The 26084-nt window shown below is 38.6% G+C and overlaps 4 non-coding genes across 4 annotated transcripts; all 4 read right to left on the reverse strand.

Moving 5' to 3' along the window:
• Positions 1-9031: 9031 nt before the first annotated feature.
• Positions 9032-9105, reverse strand: Trnad-guc (transfer RNA aspartic acid (anticodon GUC)). Its single transcript has one exon. It is a non-coding gene; the product is annotated as a tRNA-Asp (tRNA).
• Positions 9106-13321: 4216 nt separating this feature from the next.
• On the reverse strand, positions 13322-13395 carry Trnan-auu (transfer RNA asparagine (anticodon AUU)). The gene has a single exon. It is a non-coding gene; the product is annotated as a tRNA-Asn (tRNA).
• A 584-nt stretch (positions 13396-13979) lies between these two features.
• Positions 13980-14053, reverse strand: Trnan-guu (transfer RNA asparagine (anticodon GUU)). The gene has a single exon. It is a non-coding gene; the product is annotated as a tRNA-Asn (tRNA).
• Positions 14054-25542: 11489 nt separating this feature from the next.
• Trnad-guc (transfer RNA aspartic acid (anticodon GUC)) lies at positions 25543-25616 on the reverse strand. Its single transcript has one exon. It is a non-coding gene; the product is annotated as a tRNA-Asp (tRNA).
• Positions 25617-26084: the final 468 nt, after the last annotated feature.

A 26084-nucleotide genomic window follows, 5' to 3' on the forward strand; every position in this document is an offset into this window, starting at 1 on the left:
CTACCGACATGTGCCAAAAAGACTGTCAGAATATATTTAATCGTTGAAACGAGCAATGCTAAAAATTACTTTCAAGACTTACAATAGTGCATGTACGAAAATTATAAGGACTCATCCCTGGGTGGGCTTGAACCACCAATCTTTCGGTTAACAGCCGAACGCGCTAACCGATTGCACCACAGAGACAAGATATCAGACTATTTAATCTGTGAAACGAGCATGACAACAAAGCATTTGCTAGTTTATAATACTATTTCCATTAAAATTAAAAACAATCGTCAATGCCAGAAGTTTAACCACCAACTGTTCGGTTACCAAACGATCGTGCTACCGACATGTGCCAAAAAGACGAAATGTCAGAATATATTTAATCGCTGAAACGAGCAACGCCAAAAATTATTTTCAAGACTTACAATAGTGCATGTACCAAAATTATAAGGGCTCGTCCCTGGGTGGGCTTGAACCACCAATCTTTCGGTTAACAGCCGAACACGCTAACCGATTGCGCCACAGAGACAAGATATCAGACTATTTAATCTGTGAAACGAGCGTGAGAACAAATCATTTGCTGGTTTTTAATACTATTTCTATTAAAATTAAAAACAATCGTCAATGGCAGAAATTCAACTACCAACTGTTCGGTTAGCAAACGATCGTGCTACCGACAAGCGCCAAAAAAACGAGATGTCAGAATATATTTAATCTGTGAAATGAGCAACACTAAAATTTATTTTCAAGAGTTATCATAGTGACTGTGCCAAAATTATAAGTTCTCGTCCCTGGGTGGGCTTGAACCACCAACCTTTCGGTTAACAGCCGAACGCGCAAACCGATTGCACCACAGAGACAAGATATCAGACTATTTAATCTGTGAAACGAGCATGACAACAAAGCATTTGCTAGTTTTTAATACTATTTCCATTTAAATTAAAAACAATCGTCAATGCCAGAAGTTCAACCACCAACTGTTCGGTTACCAAACGATCGTGCTACCGACATGTGCCAAAAAGATGAAATGTCAGAATATATTTAATCGCTGAAACGAGCAACGCTAAAAATTACTTTCAAGACTTACAATAGTGCATGTACCAAAATTATAAGGACTCATCCCTGGGTGGACTTGAACCACCAACCTTTCGATTAACAGCCGAACGCACTAACCGATTGCACCACAGAGACAAGATATCAGACTATTTAATCTGTGAAACGAGCATGACAACAAGACATTTGCTGGTTTTTAATACTATTTCCATTAAAATTAAAAACAATCGTCAATGCCAGAAGTTCAACCACCAACTGTTCGGTCACCAACCGAACGTGCTACCGCCATGCACCCCAAAGATAACATGGCAGAATACCTAATCTGTTAAACGAGCATGAAAAAGTTTTATTTTCAAGAGTTATAATACTGAGTGTGCCAAAATTATTAGGGCTCGTCCTTGGGTGTGCTTGAACCGCCAACTTTTCGATTAACAGCCGAATGCATTAACCGATTTAGTGACAGAGACATCATATCAGACGATTGAATCTGTGAAACGAGCATGACAACAAATCATGTGCTGGTTGTTAATACTGCTTCTATTAAAATTAAAAACAATCGTTAATGGCGGAAATTGAACTACCAACTGTTCGGTTAGCAAACGATCGTGCTACCGACATGCGCCAAAAAAACGGGATGTCAGAATATATTTATTCTGTGAAATGAGCAATACTAAAATTTATTTTCAAGAGTTATCATAGTGACTGTGCCAAAATTATAAGGGCTCATCCCTGGGTGGGCTTGAACCACCAACCTTTCGGTTAACAGCCGAAGGCGCTAACCGATTGCACCACAGAGACAAGATATCAGACTATTTAATCTGTGAAACGAGCATGACAACAAATCATTCGCTGGTTTTTAATACTATTTCCATTAAAATTAAAAACAAACGTCAATGCCAGAAGTTCAACCACCAACTGTTCGGTTACCAAACGATCGTGCTACCGACATGTGCCAAAAAGACTGTCAGAATATATTTAATCGTTGAAACGAGCAATGCTAAAAATTATTTTCAAGACTTACAATAGTGCATGTACGAAAATTATAAGGACTCGTCCCTGGGTGGGCTTGAACCACCAATCTTTCGGTTAACAGCCGAACGCGCTAACCGATTGCGCGACAGAGACAAGATATCAGACTATTTAATCTGTGAAACGAGCATGACAACAAAGCATTTCCTAGTTTTTAATACTATTTCCATTAAAATTAAAAACAATTGTCAATGGCAGAAATTCAACTACCAACTGTTCGGTTAGCAAACGATCGTGCTACCGACAAGCGCCAAAAAAACGAGATGTCAGAATATATTTAATCGTTGAAACGAGCAATGCTAAAAATTATTTTCAAGACTTACAATAGTGCATGTACCAAAATTATAAGGGCTCGTCCCTGGGTGGGCTTGAACCATCAACCTTTCGGTTAACAGCCGAACGCGCTAACCGATTGCACCACAGAGACAAGATATCAGACTATTTAATCTGTGAAACGAGCATGACAACAAAGCATTTCCTAGTTTTTAATACTATTTCCATTAAAATTAAAAACAATTGTCAATGGCAGAAATTCAACTACCAACTGTTCGGTTAGCAAACGATCGTGCTACCGACATGCGCCAAAAAAACGAGATGTCAGAACATATTTAATCGTTGAAACGAGCAATGCTAAAAATTATTTTCAAGACTTACAATAGTGCATGTACTAAAATTATAAGGGGTCGTCCCTGGGTGGGCTTGAACCATCAACCTTTCGGTTAACAGCCGAACGCGCTAACCGATTGCACCACAGAGACAAGATATCAGACTATTTAATCTGTGAAACGAGCATGACAACAAAGCATTTGCTAGTTTTTAATACTATTTCCATTAAAATTAAAAACAATTGTCAATGCCAGAAGTTCAACCACCAACTGTTCGGTTACCAACCGAACGTGCTACCGCCATGCACCACAAAAATAACATGGCAGAATATATTTAATCTGTGAAATGAGCAACAATAAAATTTGTTTTCAAGAGTTTTCTTAGTGATTGTGCCAAAATTATAAGGGCTCATCCCTGGGTGGGCTTGAACCACCAACCTTTCGGTTAACAGCCGAACACGCTAACCGAATGCACCACAGAGACAAGATATCAAACTATTTAATCTGTGAAAGGAGCATGACAACAAATCATTTGCTGGTTTTTAATACTGCTTCTATTAAAATTAAAAACAATCGTCAATAGCAGAAATTCAACTACCAGCTGTTCGGTTAGCAAACGATCGTGCTACCGACATGCGCCAAAAAGACGAGATGTCAGAATATATTTAATCGCTGAAACGAGCAACGCTAAAAATTATTTTTAAGACTTACAATATTGCATGTACCAAAATTATAAGGACTCGTCCCTGGGTGGGCTTGAACCACCAACCTTTCGATTAACAGCCGAATGCATTAACCGATTTAGTGACAGAGACATCATATCAGACGATTGAATCTGTGAAACGAGCATGACAACAAATCATGTGCTGGTTTTTAATACTGCTTCTATTAAAATTAAAAACAATCGTCAATGGCGGAAATTCAACTACCAACTGTTCGGTTAGCAAACGATCGTCCTACCGACATGCGCCAAAAAGACGAGATGTCAGAATATATTTATTATGTGAAATGAGCAATACTAAAATTTATTTTCAAGAGTTATCATAGTGACTGTGCCAAAATTATAAGGGCTCATCCCTGGGTGGGCTTGAACCACCAACCTTTCGGTTAACAGCCGAACGCGCTAACCGATTGCACCACAGAGACAAGATATCAGACTATTTAATCTGTGAAACGAGCATGACAACAAATCATTTGTTGGTTTTTAATACTATTTCCATTAAAATTAAAAACAATCGTCAATGCCAGAAGTTCAACCACCAACTGTTCGGTTACCAAAGGATCGTGCTACCGACATGTGCCAAAAAGACTGTCAGAATATATTTAATCATTGAAACGAGCAATGCTAAAAATTATTTTCAAGACTTACAATAGTGCATGTACGAAAATTATAAGGGCTCGTCCCTGGGTAGGTTTGAAGCACCAACCTTTCGGTTAACAGCCGAACGCACTAACCGATTGCACCACAGAGACAAGATATCAGACTATTTAATCTGTGAAACGAGCATGACAACAAATCATTTGCTGGTTTTTAATACTATTTCTATTAAAATTAAAAACAATCATCAATGCCAGAAGTTCAACCACCAACTGTTCGGTTAGCAAACGATCGTGCTACCGACATGCGCCAAAAAGACGAGATGTCAGAATATATTTAATCTGTGAAATGGGCAACACTAAAATTTGTTTTCAAGAGTTTTCTTAGTGATTGTGCCAAAATTATAAGGGCTCATCCCTGGGTGGGCTTGAACCACCAACCTTTCGGTTAACAGCCGAACACGCTAACCGAATGCACCACAGAGACAAGATATCAGACTATTTAATCTGTGAAACGAGCATGACAACAAATCATTTGCTGGTTTTTAATACTGCTTCTATTAAAATTAAAAACAATCGTCAATAGCAGAAATTCAACTACCAGCTGTTCGGTTAGCAAACGATCGTGCTACCGACATGCGCCAAAAAGACGAGATGTCAGAATATATTTAATCGCTGAAACGAGCAACGCTAAAATTTATTTTCAAGATTTACAATAGTGCATGTACCAAAATTATAAGGTCTCATCCCTGGGTGGGCTTGAACCACCAACCTTTCGATTAACAGCCGAACGCGCTAACCGATTGCACCACAGAGACAAGATATCAGACTATTTAATCTGTGAAACGAGCATGACAACAAGACATTTGCTGGTTTTTAATACTATTTCTATTAAAATTAAAAACAATCGTCAATGGCAGAAGTTCAACCACCAACTGTTCGGTTACCAAACGATCGTGCTACCGACAAGCGCCAAAAAAACGAGATGTCAGAATATATTTAATCTGTGAAATGAGCAATACTAGAATTTATTTTCAAGAGTTATCATAGTGATTGTGCCAAAATTATAAGTGCTCGTCCCTGGGTGGGCTTGAACCACCAACCTTTCGGTTAACAGCCGAACGCGCTAACCGATTGCACCACAAAGACAAGATATCAGACTATTTAATCTGTGAAACGAGCATGACAACAAATCATTTGCTGGTTTTTTATACTATTTCTATTAAAATTAAAAACAATCATCAATGCCAGAAGTTCAACCACCAACTGTTCGGTTACCAACCGAACGTGCTACCGCCATGCACAACAAAGATAACATGGCAGAATATATTTAATCTGTGAAATGGGCAACACTAAAATTTGTTTTCAAGAGTTTTCTTAGTGATTGTGCCAAAATTATAAGGGCTCATCCCTGGGTGGGCTTGAACCACCAACCTTTCGGTTAACAGCCGAACACGCTAACCGAATGCACCACAGAGACAAGATATCAGACTATTTAATCTGTGAAACGAGCATGACAACAAATCATTTGCTGGTTTTTAATACTGCTTCTATTAAAATTAAAAACAATCGTCAATAGCAGAAATTCAACTACCAGCTGTTCGGTTAGCAAACGATCGTGCTACCGACATGCGCCAAAAAGACGAGATGTCAGAATATATTTAATCGCTGAAACGAGCAATGCTAAAATTTGTTTTCAAGACTTACAATAGTGCATGTACCAAAATTATAAGGACTCATCCCTGGGTGGGCTTGAACCACCAACCTTTCGATTAACAGCCGAACGCACTAACCGATTGCACCACAGAGACAAGATATCAGACTATTTAATCTGTGAAACGAGCATGACAACAAGACATTTGCTGGTTTTTAATACTATTTCTATTAAAATTAAAAACAATCGTCAATGCCAGAAGTTCAACCACCAACTGTTCGGTTACCAAACGCTCGTGCTACCGACATGTGCCAAAAAGACGACATGTCAGAATATATTTAATCGTTGAAACGAGCAATGCTAAAAATTATTTTCAAGACTTACAATAGTGCATGTACCAAAATTATAAGGACTCATCCCTGGGTGGGCTTGAACCACCAACCTTTCGATTAACAGCCGAACGCACTAACCGATTGAACCACAGAGACATCATATCAGACGATTGAATCTGTGAAACGAGCATGACAACAAGACATTTGCTGGTTTTTAATACTATTTCCATTAAAATTAAAAACAATCATCAATGCCAGAAGTTCAACCACCAACTGTTCGGTCACCAACCGAACGTGCTACCGCCATGCACCCCAAAGAGAACATGGCAGAATACCTAATCTGTTAAACGAGCATGACAAAGTTTTAATTTCAAGAGTTATAATACTGACTGTGCCAAAATTATTAGGGCTCGTCACTGGGTGTGCTTGAACCACCAACTTTTCGATTAACAGCCGAATGCATTAACCGATTTAGTGACAGAGACATCATATCAGACGATTGAATCTGTGAAACGAGCATTACAACAAGACATTTGCTGGTTTTAAATACTATTTCTATTAAAATTAAAAACAATCATCGATTCCAGAATTACAACCACCAACTGTTCGGTCACCAACCGAACGTGCTACCGCCATGCACCCCAAAGATAACATGGCAGAATACCTAATCTGTTAAACGAGCGTGACAAAGTTTTAATTTCAAGAGTTATAATACTGACTGTGCCAAAATTATTAGGGCTCGTCACTGGGTGTGCTTGAACCACCAACTTTTCGATTAACAGCCGAATGCATTAACCGATTTAGTGACAGAGACATCATATCAGACGATTGAATCTGTGAAACGAGCATGACAACAAATCATGTGCTGGTTTTTAATACTGCTTCTATTAAAATTAAAAACAATCGTCAATGGCGGAAATTCAACTACCAACTGTTCGGTTAGCAAACGATCGTGCTACCGACATGCGCCAAAAAGATGAGATGTCAGAATATATTTATTATGTGAAATGAGCAATACTAAAATTTATTTTCAAGAGTTATCATAGTGACTGTGCCAAAATTATAAGGGCTCATCCCTGGGTGGGCTTGAACCACCAACCTTTCGGTTAACAGCCGAACGCGCTAACCGATTGCACCACAGAGACAAGATATCAGACTATTTAATCTGTGAAACGAGCATGACAACAAATCATTTGTTGGTTTTTAATACTATTTCCATTAAAATTAAAAACAATCGTCAATGCCAGAAGTTCAACCACCAACTGTTCGGTTACCAAAGGATCGTGCTACCGACATGTGCCAAAAAGACTGTCAGAATATATTTAATCATTGAAACGAGCAATGCTAAAAATTATTTTCAAGACTTACAATAGTGCATGTACGAAAATTATAAGGGCTCGTCCCTGGGTAGGCTTGAAGCACCAACCTTTCGGTTAACAGCCGAACGCACTAACCGATTGCACCACAGAGACAAGATATCAGACTATTTAATCTGTGAAACGAGCATGACAACAAATCATTTGCTGGTTTTTAATACTATTTCTATTAAAATTAAAAACAATCATCAATGCCAGAAGTTCAACCACCAACTGTTCGGTTAGCAAACGATCGTGCTACCGACATGCGCCAAAAAGACGAGATGTCAGAATATATTTAATCTGTGAAATGGGCAACACTAAAATTTGTTTTCAAGAGTTTTCTTAGTGATTGTGCCAAAATTATAAGGGCTCATCCCTGGGTGGGCTTGAACCACCAACCTTTCGGTTAACAGCCGAACACGCTAACCGAATGCACCACAGAGACAAGATATCAGACTATTTAATCTGTGAAACGAGCATGACAACAAATCATTTGCTGGTTTTTAATACTGCTTCTATTAAAATTAAAAACAATCGTCAATAGCAGAAATTCAACTACCTGCTGTTCGGTTAGCAAACGATCGTGCTACCGACATGCGCCAAAAAGACGAGATGTCAGAATATATTTAATCGCTGAAACGAGCAACGCTAAAATTTATTTTCAAGACTTACAATAGTGCATGTACCAAAATTATAAGGTCTCATCCCTGGGTGGGCTTGAACCACCAACCTTTCGATTAACAGCCGAACGCACTAACCGATTGCACCACAGAGACAAGATATCAGACTATTTAATCTGTGAAACGAGCATGACAACAAGACATTTGCTGGTTTTTAATACTATTTCTATTAAAATTAAAAACAATCGTCAATGGCAGAAGTTCAACCACCAACTGTTCGGTTACCAAACGATCGTGCTACCGACAAGCGCCAAAAAAACGAGATGTCAGAATATATTTAATCTGTGAAATGAGCAATACTAGAATTTATTTTCAAGAGTTATCATAGTGATTGTGCCAAAATTATAAGTGCTCGTCCCTGGGTGGGCTTGAACCACCAACCTTTCGGTTAACAGCCGAACGCGCTAACCGATTGCACCACAAAGACAAGATATCAGACTATTTAATCTGTGAAACGAGCATGACAACAAATCATTTGCTGGTTTTTAATACTATTTCTATTAAAATTAAAAACAATCATCAATGCCAGAAGTTCAACCACCAACTGTTCGGTTACCAACCGAACGTGCTACCGCCATGCCCCACAAAGATAACATGGCAGAATATATTTAATCTGTGAAATGGGCAACACTAAAATTTGTTTTCAAGAGTTTTCTTAGTGATTGTGCCAAAATTATAAGGGCTCATCCCTGGGTGGGCTTGAACCACCAACCTTTCGGTTAACAGCCGAACACGCTAACCGAATGCACCACAGAGACAAGATATCAGACTATTTAATCTGTGAAACGAGCATGACAACAAATCATTTGCTGGTTTTTAATACTGCTTCTATTAAAATTAAAAACAATCGTCAATAGCAGAAATTCAACTACCAGCTGTTCGGTTAGCAAACGATCGTGCTACCGACATGCGCCAAAAAGACGAGATGTCAGAATATATTTAATCGCTGAAACGAGCAACGCTAAAATTTCTTTTCAAGACTTACAATAGTGCATGTACCAAAATTATAAGGACTCATCCCTGGGTGGGCTTGAACCACCAACCTTCCGATTGACAGCCGAACGCACTAACCGATTGCACCACAGAGACAAGATATCAGACTATTTAATCTGTGAAACGAGCATGACAACAAGACATTTGCTGGTTTTTAATACTATTTCTATTAAAATTAAAAACAATCGTCAATGCCAGAAGTTCAACCACCAACTGTTCGGTTACCAAACGCTCGTGCTACCGACATGTGCCAAAAAGACGACATGTCAGAATATATTTAATCGTTGAAACGAGCAATGCTAAAAATTATTTTCAAGACTTACAATAGTGCATGTACCAAAATTATAAGGACTCATCCCTGGGTGGGCTTGAACCACCAACCTTTCGATTAACAGCCGAACGCACTAACCGATTGAACCACAGAGACATCATATCAGACGATTGAATCTGTGAAACGAGCATGACAACAAGACATTTGCTGGTTTTTAATACTATTTCCATTAAAATTAAAAACAATCGTCAATGCCAGAAGTTCAACCACCAACTGTTCGGTCATCAACCGAACGTGCTACCGCCATGCACCCCAAAGAGAACATGGCAGAATACCTAATCTGTTAAACGAGCATGACAAAGTTTTAATTTCAAGAGTTATAATACTGACTGTGCCAAAATTATTAGGGCTCGTCACTGGGTGTGCTTGAACCACCAACTTTTCGATTAACAGCCGAATGCATTAACCGATATAGTGACAGAGACATCATATCAGACGATTGAATCTGTGAAACGAGCATGACAACAAGACATTTGCTGGTTTTAAATACTATTTCTATTAAAATTAAAAACAATCATCGATTCCAGAATTTCAACCACCAACTGTTCGGTCACCAACCGAACGTGCTACCGCCATGCACCCCAAAGATAACATGGCAGAATACCTAATCTGTTAAACGAGCATGACAAAGTTTTAATTTCAAGAGTTATAATACTGAGTGTGCCAAAATTATTAGGGCTCGTCCCTGGGTGTGCTTGAACCACCAACTTTTCGATTAACAGCCGAATGCATTAACCGATTTAGTGACAGAGACATCATATCAGACGATTGAATCTGTGAAACGAGCATGACAACAAATCATTTGCTGGTTTTTAATACTATTTCCATTAAAATTAAAAACAATCGTCAATGCCAGAAGTTCAACCACCAACTGTTCGGTTACCAAACGATCGTGCTACCGACATGTGCCAAAAAGACTGTCAGAATATATTTAATCGTTGAAACGAGCAATGCTAAAAATTATTTTCAAGACTTACAATAGTGCATGTACGAAAATTATAAGGACTCGTCCCTGGGTGGGCTTGAACCACCAATCTTTCGGTTAACAGCCGAACACGCTAACCGATTGCGCCACAGAGACAAGATATCAGACTATTTAATCTGTGAAACAAGCGTCACAACAAATCATTTGCTGGTTTTTAATACTATTTCTATTAAAATTAAAAACAATCGTCAATGGCAGAAATTCAACTACCAACTGTTCGGTTAGCAAACGATCGTGCTACCGACAAGCGCCAAAAAAACGAGATGTCAGAATATATTTAATCTGTGAAATGAGCAATACTAGAATTTATTTTCAAGAGTTATCATAGTGACTGTGCCAAAATTATAAGTGCTCGTCCCTGGGTGGGCTTGAACCACCAACCTTTCGGTTAACAGCCGAACGCACTAACCGATTGCACCACAGAGACAAGATATCAGACTATTTAATCTGTGAAACAAGCATGACAACAAATCATTTGCTGGTTTTTAATACTATTTCTATTAAAATTAAAAACAATCGTCAATGGCAGAAATTCAACTACCAACTGTTCGGTTAGCAAACGATCGTGCTACCGACAAGCGCCAAAAAAACGAGATGTCAGAATATATTTAATCGTTGAAACGAGCAATGCTAAAAATTATTTTCAAGACTTACAATAGTGCATGTACCAAACTTATAAGGGCTCATCCCTGGGTGGGCTAGAACCACCAACCTTTCGGTTAACAGCCGAACGCGCTAACCGATTGCGCCACAGAGACAAGATATCAGACTATTTAACCTGTGAAACGAGCATGACAACAAATCATTTGCTGCTTTTTTAATACTGCTTCTATTAAAATTAAAAACAATTGTCAATGCCAGAAGTTCAACCACCAACTGTTCGGTTACCAAACGATCGTGCTACCGACATGTGCCAAAAAGACGACATGTCAGAATATATTTAATCGTTGAAACGAGCAATGCTAAAAATTATTTTCAAGACTTACAATAGTGCATGTACTAAAATTATAAGGGCTCGTCCCTGGGTGGGCTTGAACCATCAACCTTTCGGTTAACAGCCGAACGCGCTAACCGATTGCACCACAGAGACAAGATATCAGACTATTTAATCTGTGAAACGAGCATGACAACAAAGCATTTGCTAGTTGTTAATACTATTTCCATTAAAATTAAAAACAATCATCAATGCCAGAAGTTCAACCACCAACTGTTCGGTTACCAACCGAACGTGCTACCGCCATGCACCACAAAAATAACATGGCAGAATATATTTAATCTGTGAAATGAGCAACAATAAAATTTGTTTTCAAGAGTTTTCTTAGTGATTGTGCCAAAATTATAAGGGCTCATCCCTGGGTGGGCTTGAACCACCAACCTTTCGGTTAACAGCCGAACACGCTAACCGAATGCACCACAGAGACAAGATATCAAACTATTTAATCTGTGAAACGAGCATGACCACAAATCATTTGCTGGTTTTTAATACTGCTTCTATTAAAATTAAAAACAATCGTCAATAGCAGAAATTCAACTACCAGCTGTTCGGTTAGCAAACAATCGTGCTACCGACATGCGCCAAAAAGACGAGATGTCAGAATATATTTAATCGCTGAAACGAGCAACGCTAAAAATTATTTTCAAGACTTACAATAGTGCATGTACCAAAATTATAAGGACTCGTCCCTGGGTGGGCTTGAACCACCAACCTTTCGATTAACAGCCGAACGCACTAACCGATTGCACCACAGAGACAAGATATCAGACTATTTAATCTGTGAAACGAGCATGACAACAAGACATTTGCTGGTTTTAAATACTATTTCTATTAAAATTAAAAACAATCATCGATTCCAGAGTTTCAACCACCAACTGTTCGGTCACCAACCGAACGTGCTACCGCCATGCACCCCAAAGATAACATGGCAGAATACCTAATCTGTTAAACGAGCATGACAAAGTTTTAATTTCAAGAGTTATAATACTGAGTGTGCCAAAATTATTAGGGCTCGTCACTGGGTGTGCTTGAACCACCAACTTTTTGATTAACAGCCGAATGCATTAACCGATTTAGTGACAGAGACATCATATCAGACGATTGAATCTGTGAAACGAGCATGACAACAAATCATGTGCTGGTTTTTAATACTGCTTCTATTAAAATTAAAAACAATCGTTAATGGCGGAAATTCAACTACCAACTGTTCGGTTAGCAAACGATCGTGCTACCGACATGCGCCAAAAAGACGAGATGTCAGAATATATTTATTCTGTGAAATGAGCAATACTAAAATTTATTTTCAAGAGTTATCATAGTGACTGTGCCAATATTATAAGGGCTCATCCCTGGGTGGACTTGAACCACCAACCTTGCGGTTAACAGCCGAACGCGCTAACCGATTGCACCACAGAGACAAGATATCAGATGATTTAATCTGTTAAACGAGCATGACAACAAATCATTTGCTGGTTTTTAATACTATTTCCATTAAAATTAAAAACAATCGTCAATGCCAGAAGTTCAACCACCAACTGTTCGGTTACCAAACGATCGTGCTACCGACATGTGCCAAAAAGACTGTCAGAATATATTTAATCGTTGAAACGAGCAATGCTAAAAATTATTTTCAAGACTTACAATAGTGCATGTACGAAAATTATAAGGACTCGTCCCTGGGTGGGCTTGAACCACCAATCTTTCGGTTAACAGCCGAACGCGCTAACCGATTGCACCACAGAGACAAGATATCAGACTATTTAATCTGTGAAACGAGCGTGACAACAAAGCATTTGCTGGTTTTTAATACTATTTCTATTAAAATTAAAAACAATCGTCAATGGCAGAAATTCAACTACCAACTGTTCGGTTAGCAAACGATCGTGCTACCGACAAGCGCCAAAAAAACGAGATGTCAGAATATATTTAATCTGTGAAATGAGCAATACTAAAATTTATTTTCAAGAGTTATCATAGTGACTGTGCCAAAATTATAAGGGCTCATCCCTGGGTGGGCTTGAACCACCAACCTTTCAGTTAATAGCCGAACGCACTAACCGATTGCACCACAGAGACAAGATATCAGACTATTTAATCTGTGAAACGAGCATGACAACAAATCATTTGCTGGTTTTTAATACTATTTCTATTAAAATTAAAAACAATCGTCAATGCCAGATGTTCAACTACCAACTGTTCGGTTACCAAACGATCGTGCTACCGACATGTGCCAAAAAGACTGTCAGAATATATTTAATCGTGTAAACGAGCAATGCTAAAAATTATTTTCAAGACTTACAATAGTGCATGTACAAAAATTATAAGGACTCGTCCCTGGGTGGGCTTGAACCACCAATCTTTCGGTTAACAGCCGAACGCGCTAACAGATTGCGCCACAGAGACAAGATATCAGACTATTTAATCTGTGAAACGAGCGTGACAACAAATCATTTGCTGGTTTTTAATACTATTTCTATTAAAATTAAAAACAATCGTCAATGGCAGAAATTCAACTACCAACTGTTCGGTTAGCAAACGATCGTGCTACCGACAAGCGCCAAAAAAACGAGATGTCAGAATATATTTAATCTGTGAAATGAGCAATACTAGAAATTATTTTCAAGAGTTATCATAGTGACTGTGCCAAAATTATAAGTGCTCGTCCCTGGGTGGGCTTGAACCACCAACCTTTCGGTTAACAGCCGAACGCGCTAACCGATTGCGCCACAGAGACAAGATATCAGACTATTTAGTCTGTGAAACGAGCATGACAACAAATCATTTGCTGCTTTTTTAATACTGCTTCTATTAAAATTAAAAACAATTGTCAATGCCAGAAGTTCAACCACCAACTGTTCGGTTACCAAACGATCGTGCTACCGACATGTGCCAAAAAGACGACATGTCAGAATATATTTAATCGTTGAAACGAGCAATGCTAAAAATTATTTTCAAGACTTACAATAGTGCATGTACTAAAATTATAAGGGCTCATCCCTGGGTGGGCTTGAACCACCAACCTTTCGGTTAACAGCCGAACGCACTAACCGATTGCGCCACAGAGACAAGATATCAGACTATTTAATCTGTGAAACGAGCATGACAACAAATCATTTGCTGGTTTTTAATACTATTTCTTTTAAAATTAAAAACAATCATCAATGGCGGAAATTCAACTACCAACTGTTCGGTTAGCAAACGATCGTGCTACCGACATGCGCCAAAAAGACGAGATGTCAGAATATATTTATTCTGTGAAATGAGCAATACTAAAATTTATTTTCAAGAGTTATCATAGTGACTGTGCCAAAATTATAAGGGCTCATCCCTGGGTGGGCTTGAACCACCAACCTTTCAGTTAACAGCCGAACGCACTAACCGATTGCACCACAGAGACAAGATATCAGACTATTTAATCTGTGAAACGAGCATGACAACAAAGCATTTGCTAGTTTATAATACTATTTCCATTAAAATTAAAAACAATCGTCAATGCCAGAAGTTTAACCACCAACTGTTCGGTTACCAAACGATCGTGCTACCGACATGTGCCAAAAAGACGAAATGTCAGAATATATTTAATCGCTGAAACGAGCAACGCCAAAAATTATTTTCAAGACTTACAATAGTGCATGTACCAAAATTATAAGGGCTCGTCCCTGGGTGGGCTTGAACCACCAATCTTTCGGTTAACAGCCGAACACGCTAACCGATTGCGCCACAGAGACAAGATATCAGACTATTTAATCTGTGAAACGAGCGTGAGAACAAATCATTTGCTGGTTTTTAATACTATTTCTATTAAAATTAAAAACAATCGTCAATGGCAGAAATTCAACTACCAACTGTTCGGTTAGCAAACGATCGTGCTACCGACAAGCGCCAAAAAAACGAGATGTCAGAAAATATTTAATCTGTGAAATGAGCAACACTAAAATTTATTTTCAAGAGTTATCATAGTGACTGTGCCAAAATTATAAGTTCTCGTCCCTGGGTGGGCTTGAACCACCAACCTTTCGGTTAACAGCCGAACGCGCAAACCGATTGCACCACAGAGACAAGATATCAGACTATTTAATCTGTGAAACGAGCATGACAACAAAGCATTTGCTAGTTTTTAATACTATTTCCATTTAAATTAAAAACAATCGTCAATGCCAGAAGTTCAACCACCAACTGTTCGGTTACCAAACGATCGTGCTACCGACATGTGCCAAAAAGACGAAATGTCAGAATATATTTAATCGCTGAAACGAGCAACGCTAAAAATTACTTTCAAGACTTACAATAGTGCATGTACCAAAATTATAAGGACTCATCCCTGGGTGGACTTGAACCACCAACCTTTCGATTAACAGCCGAACGCACTAACCGATTGCACCACAGAGACAAGATATCAGACTATTTAATCTGTGAAACGAGCATGACAACAAGACATTTGCTGGTTTTTAATACTATTTCCATTAAAATTAAAAACAATCGTCAATGCCAGAAGTTCAACCACCAACTGTTCGGTCACCAACCGAACGTGCTACCGCCATGCACCCCAAAGATAACATGGCAGAATACCTAATCTGTTAAACGAGCATGAAAAAGTTTTATTTTCAAGAGTTATAATACTGAGTGTGCCAAAATTATTAGGGCTCGTCCTTGGGTGTGCTTGAACCGCCAACTTTTCGATTAACAGCCGAATGCATTAACCGATTTAGTGACAGAGACATCATATCAGACGATTGAATCTGTGAAACGAGCATGACAACAAATCATGTGCTGGTTGTTAATACTGCTTCTATTAAAATTAAAAACAATCGTTAATGGCGGAAATTCAACTACCAACTGTTCGGTTAGCAAACGATCGTGCTACCCACATGTGCCAAAAAAACGGGATGTCAGAATATATTTATTCTGTGAAATGAGCAATACTAAAATTTATTTTCAAGAGTTATCATAGTGACTGTGCCAAAATTATAAGGGCTCATCCCTGGGTGGGCTTGAACCACCAACCTTTCGGTTAACAGCCGAAGGCGCTAACCGATTGCACCACAGAGACAAGATATCAGACTATTTAATCTGTGAAACGAGCATGACAACAAATCATTCGCTGGTTTTTAATACTATTTCCATTAAAATTAAAAACAAACGTCAATGCCAGAAGTTCAACCACCAACTGTTCGGTTACCAAACGATCGTGCTACCGACATGTGCCAAAAAGACTGTCAGAATATATTTAATCGTTGAAACGAGCAATGCTAAAAATTATTTTCAAGACTTACAATAGTGCATGTACGAAAATTATAAGGACTCGTCCCTGGGTGGGCTTGAACCACCAATCTTTCGGTTAACAGCCGAACGCGCTAACCGATTGCGCGACAGAGACAAGATATCAGACTATTTAATCTGTGAAACGAGCATGACAACAAAGCATTTCCTAGTTTTTAATACTATTTCCATTAAAATTAAAAACAATTGTCAATGGCAGAAATTCAACTACCAACTGTTCGGTTAGCAAACGATCGTGCTACCGACAAGCGCCAAAAAAACGAGATGTCAGAATATATTTAATCGTTGAAACGAGCAATGCTAAAAATTATTTTCAAGACTTACAATAGTGCATGTACCAAAATTATAAGGGCTCGTCCCTGGGTGGGCTTGAACCATCAACCTTTCGGTTAACAGCCGAACGCGCTAACCGATTGCACCACAGAGACAAGATATCAGACTATTTAATCTGTGAAACGAGCATGACAACAAAGCATTTCCTAGTTTTTAATACTATTTCCATTAAAATTAAAAACAATTGTCAATGGCAGAAATTCAACTACCAACTGTTCAGTTAGCAAACGATCGTGCTACCGACATGCGCCAAAAAAACAAGATGTCAGAATATATTTAATCGTTGAAACGAGCAATGCTAAAAATTATTTTCAAGACTTACAATAGTGCATGTACTAAAATTATAAGGGGTCGTCCCTGGGTGGGCTTGAACCATCAACCTTTCGGTTAACAGCCGAACGCGCTAACCGATTGCACCACAGAGACAAGATATCAGACTATTTAATCTGTGAAACGAGCATGACAACAAAGCATTTGCTAGTTTTTAATACTATTTCCATTAAAATTAAAAACAATTGTCAATGCCAGAAGTTCAACCACCAACTGTTCGGTTACCAACCGAACGTGCTACCGCCATGCACCACAAAAATAACATGGCAGAATATATTTAATCTGTGAAATGAGCAACAATAAAATTTGTTTTCAAGAGTTTTCTTAGTGATTGTGCCAAATTTATAAGGGCTCATCCCTGGGTGGGCTTGAACCACCAACCTTTCGGTTAACAGCCGAACACGCTAACCGAATGCACCACAGAGACAAGATATCAAACTATTTAATCTGTGAAAGGAGCATGACAACAAATCATTTGCTGGTTTTTAATACTGCTTCTATTAAAATTAAAAACAATCGTCAATAGCAGAAATTCAACTACCAGCTGTTCGGTTAGCAAACGATCGTGCTACCGACATGCGCCAAAAAGACGAGATGTCAGAATATATTTAATCGCTGAAACGAGCAACGCTAAAAATTATTTTTAAGACTTACAATATTGCATGTACCAAAATTATAAGGACTCGTCCCTGGGTGGGCTTGAACCACCAACCTTTCGATTAACAGCCGAATGCATTAACCGATTTAGTGACAGAGACATCATATCAGACGATTGAATCTGTGAAACGAGCATGACAACAAATCATGTGCTGGTTTTTAATACTGCTTCTATTAAATTTAAAAACAATCGTCAATGGCGGAAATTCAACTACCAACTGTTCGGTTAGCAAACGATCGTCCTACCGACATGCGCCAAAAAGACGAGATGTCAGAATATATTTATTATGTGAAATGAGCAATACTAAAATTTATTTTCAAGAGTTATCATAGTGACTGTGCCAAAATTATAAGGGCTCATCCCTGGGTGGGCTTGAACCACCAACCTTTCGGTTAACAGCCGAACGCGCTAACCGATTGCACCACAGAGACAAGATATCAGACTATTTAATCTGTGAAACGAGCATGACAACAAATCATTTGTTGGTTTTTAATACTATTTCCATTAAAATTAAAAACAATCGTCAATGCCAGAAGTTCAACCACCAACTGTTCGGTTACCAAAGGATCGTGCTACCGACATGTGCCAAAAAGACTGTCAGAATATATTTAATCATTGAAACGAGGAATGCTAAAAATTATTTTCAAGACTTACAATAGTGCATGTACGAAAATTATAAGGGCTCGTCCCTGGGTAGGCTTGAAGCACCAACCTTTCGGTTAACAGCCGAACGCACTAACCGATTGCACCACAGAGACAAGATATCAGACTATTTAATCTGTGAAACGAGCATGACAACAAATCATTTGCTGGTTTTTAATACTATTTCTATTAAAATTAAAAACAATCATCAATGCCAGAAGTTCAACCACCAACTGTTCGGTTAGCAAACGATCGTGCTACCGACATGCGCCAAAAAGACGAGATGTCAGAATATATTTAATCTGTGAAATGGGCAACACTAAAATTTGTTTTCAAGAGTTTTCTTAGTGATTGTGCCAAAATTATAAGGGCTCATCCCTGGGTGGGCTTGAACCACCAACCTTTCGGTTAACAGCCGAACACGCTAACCGAATGCACCACAGAGACAAGATATCAGACTATTTAATCTGTGAAACGAGCATGACAACAAATCATTTGCTGGTTTTTAATACTGCTTCTATTAAAATTAAAAACAATCGTCAATAGCAGAAATTCAACTACCAGCTGTTCGGTTAGCAAACGATCGTGCTACCGACATGCGCCAAAAAGACGAGATGTCAGAATATATTTAATCGCTGAAACGAGCAACGCTAAAATTTATTTTCAAGATTTACAATAGTGCATGTACCAAAATTATAAGGTCTCATCCCTGGGTGGGCTTGAACCACCAACCTTTCGATTAACAGCCGAACGCACTAACCGATTGCACCACAGAGACAAGATATCAGACTATTTAATCTGTGAAACGAGCATGACAACAAGACATTTGCTGGTTTTTAATACTATTTCTATTAAAATTAAAAACAATCGTCAATGGCAGAAGTTCAACCACCAACTGTTCGGTTACCAAACGATCGTGCTACCGACAAGCGCCAAAAAAACGAGATGTCAGAATATATTTAATCTGTGAAATGTGCAATACTAGAATTTATTTTCAAGAGTTATCATAGTGATTGTGCCAAAATTATAAGTGCTCGTCCCTGGGTGGGCTTGAACCACCAACCTTTCGGTTAACAGCCGAACGCGCTAACCGATTGCACCACAAAGACAAGATATCAGACTATTTAATCTGTGAAACGAGCATGACAACAAATCATTTGCTGGTTTTTTATACTATTTCTATTAAAATTAAAAACAATCATCAATGCCAGAAGTTCAACCACCAACTGTTCGGTTACCAACCGAACGTGCTACCGCCATGCACCACAAAGATAACATGGCAGAATATATTTAATCTGTGAAATGGGCAACACTAAAATTTGTTTTCAAGAGTTTTCTTAGTGATTGTGCCAAAATTATAAGGGCTCATCCCTGGGTGGGCTTGAACCACCAACCTTTCGGTTAACAGCCGAACACGCTAACCGAATGCACCACAGAGACAAGATATCAGACTATTTAATCTGTGAAACGAGCATGACAACAAATCATTTGCTGGTTTTTAATACTGCTTCTATTAAAATTAAAAACAATCGTCAATAGCAGAAATTCAACTACCAGCTGTTCGGTTAGCAAACGATCGTGCTACCGACATGCGCCAAAAAGACGAGATGTCAGAATATATTTAATCGCTGAAACGAGCAATGCTAAAATTTGTTTTCAAGACTTACAATAGTGCATGTACCAAAATTATAAGGACTCATCCCTGGGTGGGCTTGAACCACCAACCTTTCGATTAACAGCCGAACGCACTAACCGATTGCACCACAGAGACAAGATATCAGACTATTTAATCTGTGAAACGAGCATGACAACAAGACATTTGCTGGTTTTTAATACTATTTCTATTAAAATTAAAAACAATCGTCAATGCCAGAAGTTCAACCACCAACTGTTCGGTTACCAAACGCTCGTGCTACCGACATGTGCCAAAAAGACGACATGTCAGAATATATTTAATCGTTGAAACGAGCAATGCTAAAAATTATTTTCAAGACTTACAATAGTGCATGTACCAAAATTATAAGGACTCATCCCTGGGTGGGCTTGAACCACCAACCTTTCGATTAACAGCCGAACGCACTAACCGATTGAACCACAGAGACATCATATCAGACGATTGAATCTGTGAAACGAGCATGACAACAAGACATTTGCTGGTTTTTAATACTATTTCTATTAAAATTAAAAACAATCATCAATGCCAGAAGTTCAACCACCAACTGTTCGGTCACCAACCGAACGTGCTACCGCCATGCACCCCAAAGAGAACATGGCAGAATACCTAATCTGTTAAACGAGCATGACAAAGTTTTAATTTCAAGAGTTATAATACTGACTGTGCCAAAATTATTAGGGCTCGTCACTGGGTGTGCTTGAACCACCAACTTTTCGATTAACAGCCGAATGCATTAACCGATTTAGTGACAGAGACATCATATCAGACGATTGAATCTGTGAAACGAGCATTACAACAAGACATTTGCTGGTTTTAAATACTATTTCTATTAAAATTAAAAACAATCATCGATTCCAGAATTACAACCACCAACTGTTCGGTCACCAACCGAACGTGCTACCGCCATGCACCCCAAAGATAACATGGCAGAATACCTAATCTGTTAAACGAGCGTGACAAAGTTTTAATTTCAAGAGTTATAATACTGACTGTGCCAAAATTATTATGGCTCGTCACTGGGTGTGCTTGAACCACCAACTTTTCGATTAACAGCCGAATGCATTAACCGATTTAGTGACAGAGACATCATATCAGACGATTGAATCTGTGAAACGAGCATGACAACAAATCATGTGCTGGTTGTTAATACAGCTTCTATTAAAATTAAAAACAATCGTCAATGGCGGAAATTCAACTACCAACTGTTCGGTTAGCAAACGATCGTGCTACCGACATGCGCCAAAAAGACGAGATGTCAGAATATATTTATTCTGTGAAATGAGCAATACTAAAATTTATTTTCAAGAGTTATCATAGTGACTGTGCCAAAATTATAAGGGCTCATCCCTAGGTGGGCTTGAACCACCAACCTTTCGGTTAACAGCCGAACGCGCTAACCGATTGCACCACAGAGACAAGATATCAGACTATTTAATCTGTGAAACGAGCATGACAACAAATCATTTGCTGGTTTTTAATACTATTTCCATTAAAATTAAAAACAATCGTCAATGCCAGAAGTTCAACCACCAACTGTTCGGTTACCAAACGATCGTGCTACCGACATGTGCCAAAAAGACTGTCAGAATATATTTAATCGTTGAAACGAGCAATGCTAAAAATTATTTTCAAGACTTACAATAGTGCATGTACGAAAATTATAAGGACTCGTCCCTGGGTGGGCTTGAACCACCAATCTTTCGGTTAACAGCCGAACACGCTAACCGATTGCGCCACAGAGACAAGATATCAGACTATTTAATCTGTGAAACGAGCGTGACAACAAATCATTTGCTGGTTTTTAATACTATTTCTATTAAAATTAAAAACAATCGTCAATGGCAGAAATTCAACTACCAACTGTTCGGTTAGCAAACAATCGTGCTACCGACAAGCGCCAAAAAAACGAGATGTCAGAATATATTTAATCTGTGAAATGAGCAATACTAGAATTTATTTTCAAGAGTTATCATAGTGACTGTGCCAAAATTATAAGTGCTCGTCCCTGGGTGGGCTTGAACCACCAACCTTTCGGTTAACGGCCGAACGCACTAACCGATTGCACCACAGAGACAAGATATCAGACTATTTAACCTGTGAAACGAGCATGACAACAAATCATTTGCTGCTTTTTTAATACTGCTTCTATGAAAATTAAAAACAATTGTCAATGCCAGAAGTTCAACCACCAACTGTTCGGTTACCAAACGATCGTGCTACCGACATGTGCCAAAAAGACGACATGTCAGAATATATTTAATCGTTGAAACGAGCAATGCTAAAAATTATTTTCAAGACTTACAATAGTGCATGTACTAAAATTATAAGGGCTCGTCCCTGGGTGGGCTTGAACCATCAACCTTTCGGTTAACAGCCGAACGCGCTAACCGATTGCACCACAGAGACAAGATATCAGACTATTTAATCTGTGAAACGAGCATGACAACAAAGCATTTGCTAGTTTTTAATACTATTTCCATTAAAATTAAAAACAATTGTCAATGCCAGAAGTTCAACCACCAACTGTTCGGTTACCAACCGAACGTGCTACCGCCATGCACCACAAAAATAACATGGCAGAATATATTTAATCTGTGAAATGAGCAACAATAAAATTTATTTTCAAGAGTTTTCTTAGTGATTGTGCCAAAATTATAAGGACTCGTCCCTGGGTGGGCTTGAACCACCAACCTTTCGATTAACAGCCGAATGCATTAACCGATTTAGTGACAGAGACATCATATCAGACGATTGATTCTGTGAAACGAGCATGACAACAAGACATTTGCTGGTTTTAAATACTATTTCTATTAAAATTAAAAACAATCATCGATTCCAGAATTTCAACCACCAACTGTTCGGTCACCAACCGAACGTGCTACCGCCATGCACCCCAAAGATAACATGGCAGAATACCTAATCTGTTAAACGAGCATGACAAAGTTTTAATTTCAAGAGTTATAATACTGAGTGTGCCAAAATTATTATGGCTCGTCCCTGGGTGTGCTTGAACCACCAACTTTTCGATTAACAGCCGAATGCATTAACCGATTTAGTGACAGAGACATCATATCAGACGATTGAATCTGTGAAACGAGCATGACAACAAATCATGTGCTGGTTTTTAATACTGCTTCTATTAAAATTAAAAACAATCGTCAATGGCGGAAATTCAACTACCAACTGTTCGGTTAGCAAACGATCGTGCTACCGACATGCGCCAAAAAGATGAGATGTCAGAATATATTTATTATGTGAAATGAGCAATACTAAAATTTATTTTCAAGAGTTATCATAGTGACTGTGCCAAAATTATAAGGGCTCATCCCTGGGTGGGCTTGAACCACCAACCTTTCGGTTAACAGCCGAACGCGCTAACCGATTGCACCACAGAGACAAGATATCAGACTATTTAATCTGTGAAACGAGCATGACAACAAATCATTTGTTGGTTTTTAATACTATTTCCATTAAAATTAAAAACAATCGTCAATGCCAGAAGTTCAACCACCAACTGTTCGGTTACCAAAGGATCGTGCTACCGACATGTGCCAAAAAGACTGTCAGAATATATTTAATCATTGAAACGAGCAATGCTAAAAATTATTTTCAAGACTTACAATAGTGCATGTACGAAAATTATAAGGGCTCGTCCCTGGGTAGGCTTGAAGCACCAACCTTTCGGTTAACAGCCGAACGCACTAACCGATTGCACCACAGAGACAAGATATCAGACTATTTAATCTGTGAAACGAGCATGACAACAAATCATTTGCTGGTTTTTAATACTATTTCTATTAAAATTAAAAACAATCATCAATGCCAGAAGTTCAACCACCAACTGTTCGGTTAGCAAACGATCGTGCTACCGACATGCGCCAAAAAGACGAGATGTCAGAATATATTTAATCTGTGAAATGGGCAACACTAAAATTTGTTTTCAAGAGTTTTCTTAGTGATTGTGCCAAAATTATAAGGGCTCATCCCTGGGTGGGCTTGAACCACCAACCTTTCGGTTAACAGCCGAACACGCTAACCGAATGCACCACAGAGACAAGATATCAGACTATTTAATCTGTGAAACGAGCATGACAACAAATCATTTGCTGGTTTTTAATACTGCTTCTATTAAAATTAAAAACAATCGTCAATAGCAGAAATTCAACTACCTGCTGTTCGGTTAGCAAACGATCGTGCTACCGACATGCGCCAAAAAGACGAGATGTCAGAATATATTTAATCGCTGAAACGAGCAACGCTAAAATTTATTTTCAAGACTTACAATAGTGCATGTACCAAAATTATAAGGTCTCATCCCTGGGTGGGCTTGAACCACCAACCTTTCGATTAACAGCCGAACGCACTAACCGATTGCACCACAGAGACAAGATATCAGACTATTTAATCTGTGAAACGAGCATGACAACAAGACATTTGCTGGTTTTTAATACTATTTCTATTAAAATTAAAAACAATCGTCAATGGCAGAAGTTCAACCACCAACTGTTCGGTTACCAAACGATCGTGCTACCGACAAGCGCCAAAAAAACGAGATGTCAGAATATATTTAATCTGTGAAATGAGCAATACTAGAATTTATTTTCAAGAGTTATCATAGTGATTGTGCCAAAATTATAAGTGCTCGTCCCTGGGTGGGCTTGAACCACCAACCTTTCGGTTAACAGCCGAACGCGCTAACCGATTGCACCACAAAGACAAGATATCAGACTATTTAATCTGTGAAACGAGCATGACAACAAATCATTTGCTGGTTTTTAATACTATTTCTATTAAAATTAAAAACAATCATCAATGCCAGAAGTTCAACCACCAACTGTTCGGTTACCAACCGAACGTGCTACCGCCATGCCCCACAAAGATAACATGGCAGAATATATTTAATCTGTGAAATGGGCAACACTAAAATTTGTTTTCAAGAGTTTTCTTAGTGATTGTGCCAAAATTATAAGGGCTCATCCCTGGGTGGGCTTGAACCACCAACCTTTCGGTTAACAGCCGAACACGCTAACCGAATGCACCACAGAGACAAGATATCAGACTATTTAATCTGTGAAACGAGCATGACAACAAATCATTTGCTGGTTTTTAATACTGCTTCTATTAAAATTAAAAACAATCGTCAATAGCAGAAATTCAACTACCAGCTGTTCGGTTAGCAAACGATCGTGCTACCGACATGCGCCAAAAAGACGAGATGTCAGAATATATTTAATCGCTGAAACGAGCAACGCTAAAATTTCTTTTCAAGACTTACAATAGTGCATGTACCAAAATTATAAGGACTCATCCCTGGGTGGGCTTGAACCACCAACCTTCCGATTGACAGCCGAACGCACTAACCGATTGCACCACAGAGACAAGATATCAGACTATTTAATCTGTGAAACGAGCATGACAACAAGACATTTGCTGGTTTTTAATACTATTTCTATTAAAATTAAAAACAATCGTCAATGCCAGAAGTTCAACCACCAACTGTTCGGTTACCAAACGCTCGTGCTACCGACATGTGCCAAAGAGACGACATGTCAGAATATATTTAATCGTTGAAACGAGCAATGCTAAAAATTATTTTCAAGACTTTCAATAGTGCATGTACCAAAATTATAAGGACTCATCCCTGGGTAGGCTTGAACCACCAACCTTTCGATTAACAGCCGAACGCACTAACCGATTGCACCACAGAGACAAGATATCAGACTATTTAATCTGTGAAACGAGCATGACAACAAGACATTTGCTGGTTTTTAATACTATTTCCATTAAAATTAAAAACAATCGTCAATGCCAGAAGTTCAACCACCAACTGTTCGGTCATCAACCGAA

The sequence above is a fragment of the Watersipora subatra genome, chromosome 8, assembly GCF_963576615.1.
Source record: "Watersipora subatra chromosome 8, tzWatSuba1.1, whole genome shotgun sequence".
NCBI classification, from domain to species: Eukaryota; Metazoa; Bryozoa; class Gymnolaemata; order Cheilostomatida; family Watersiporidae; genus Watersipora; species Watersipora subatra.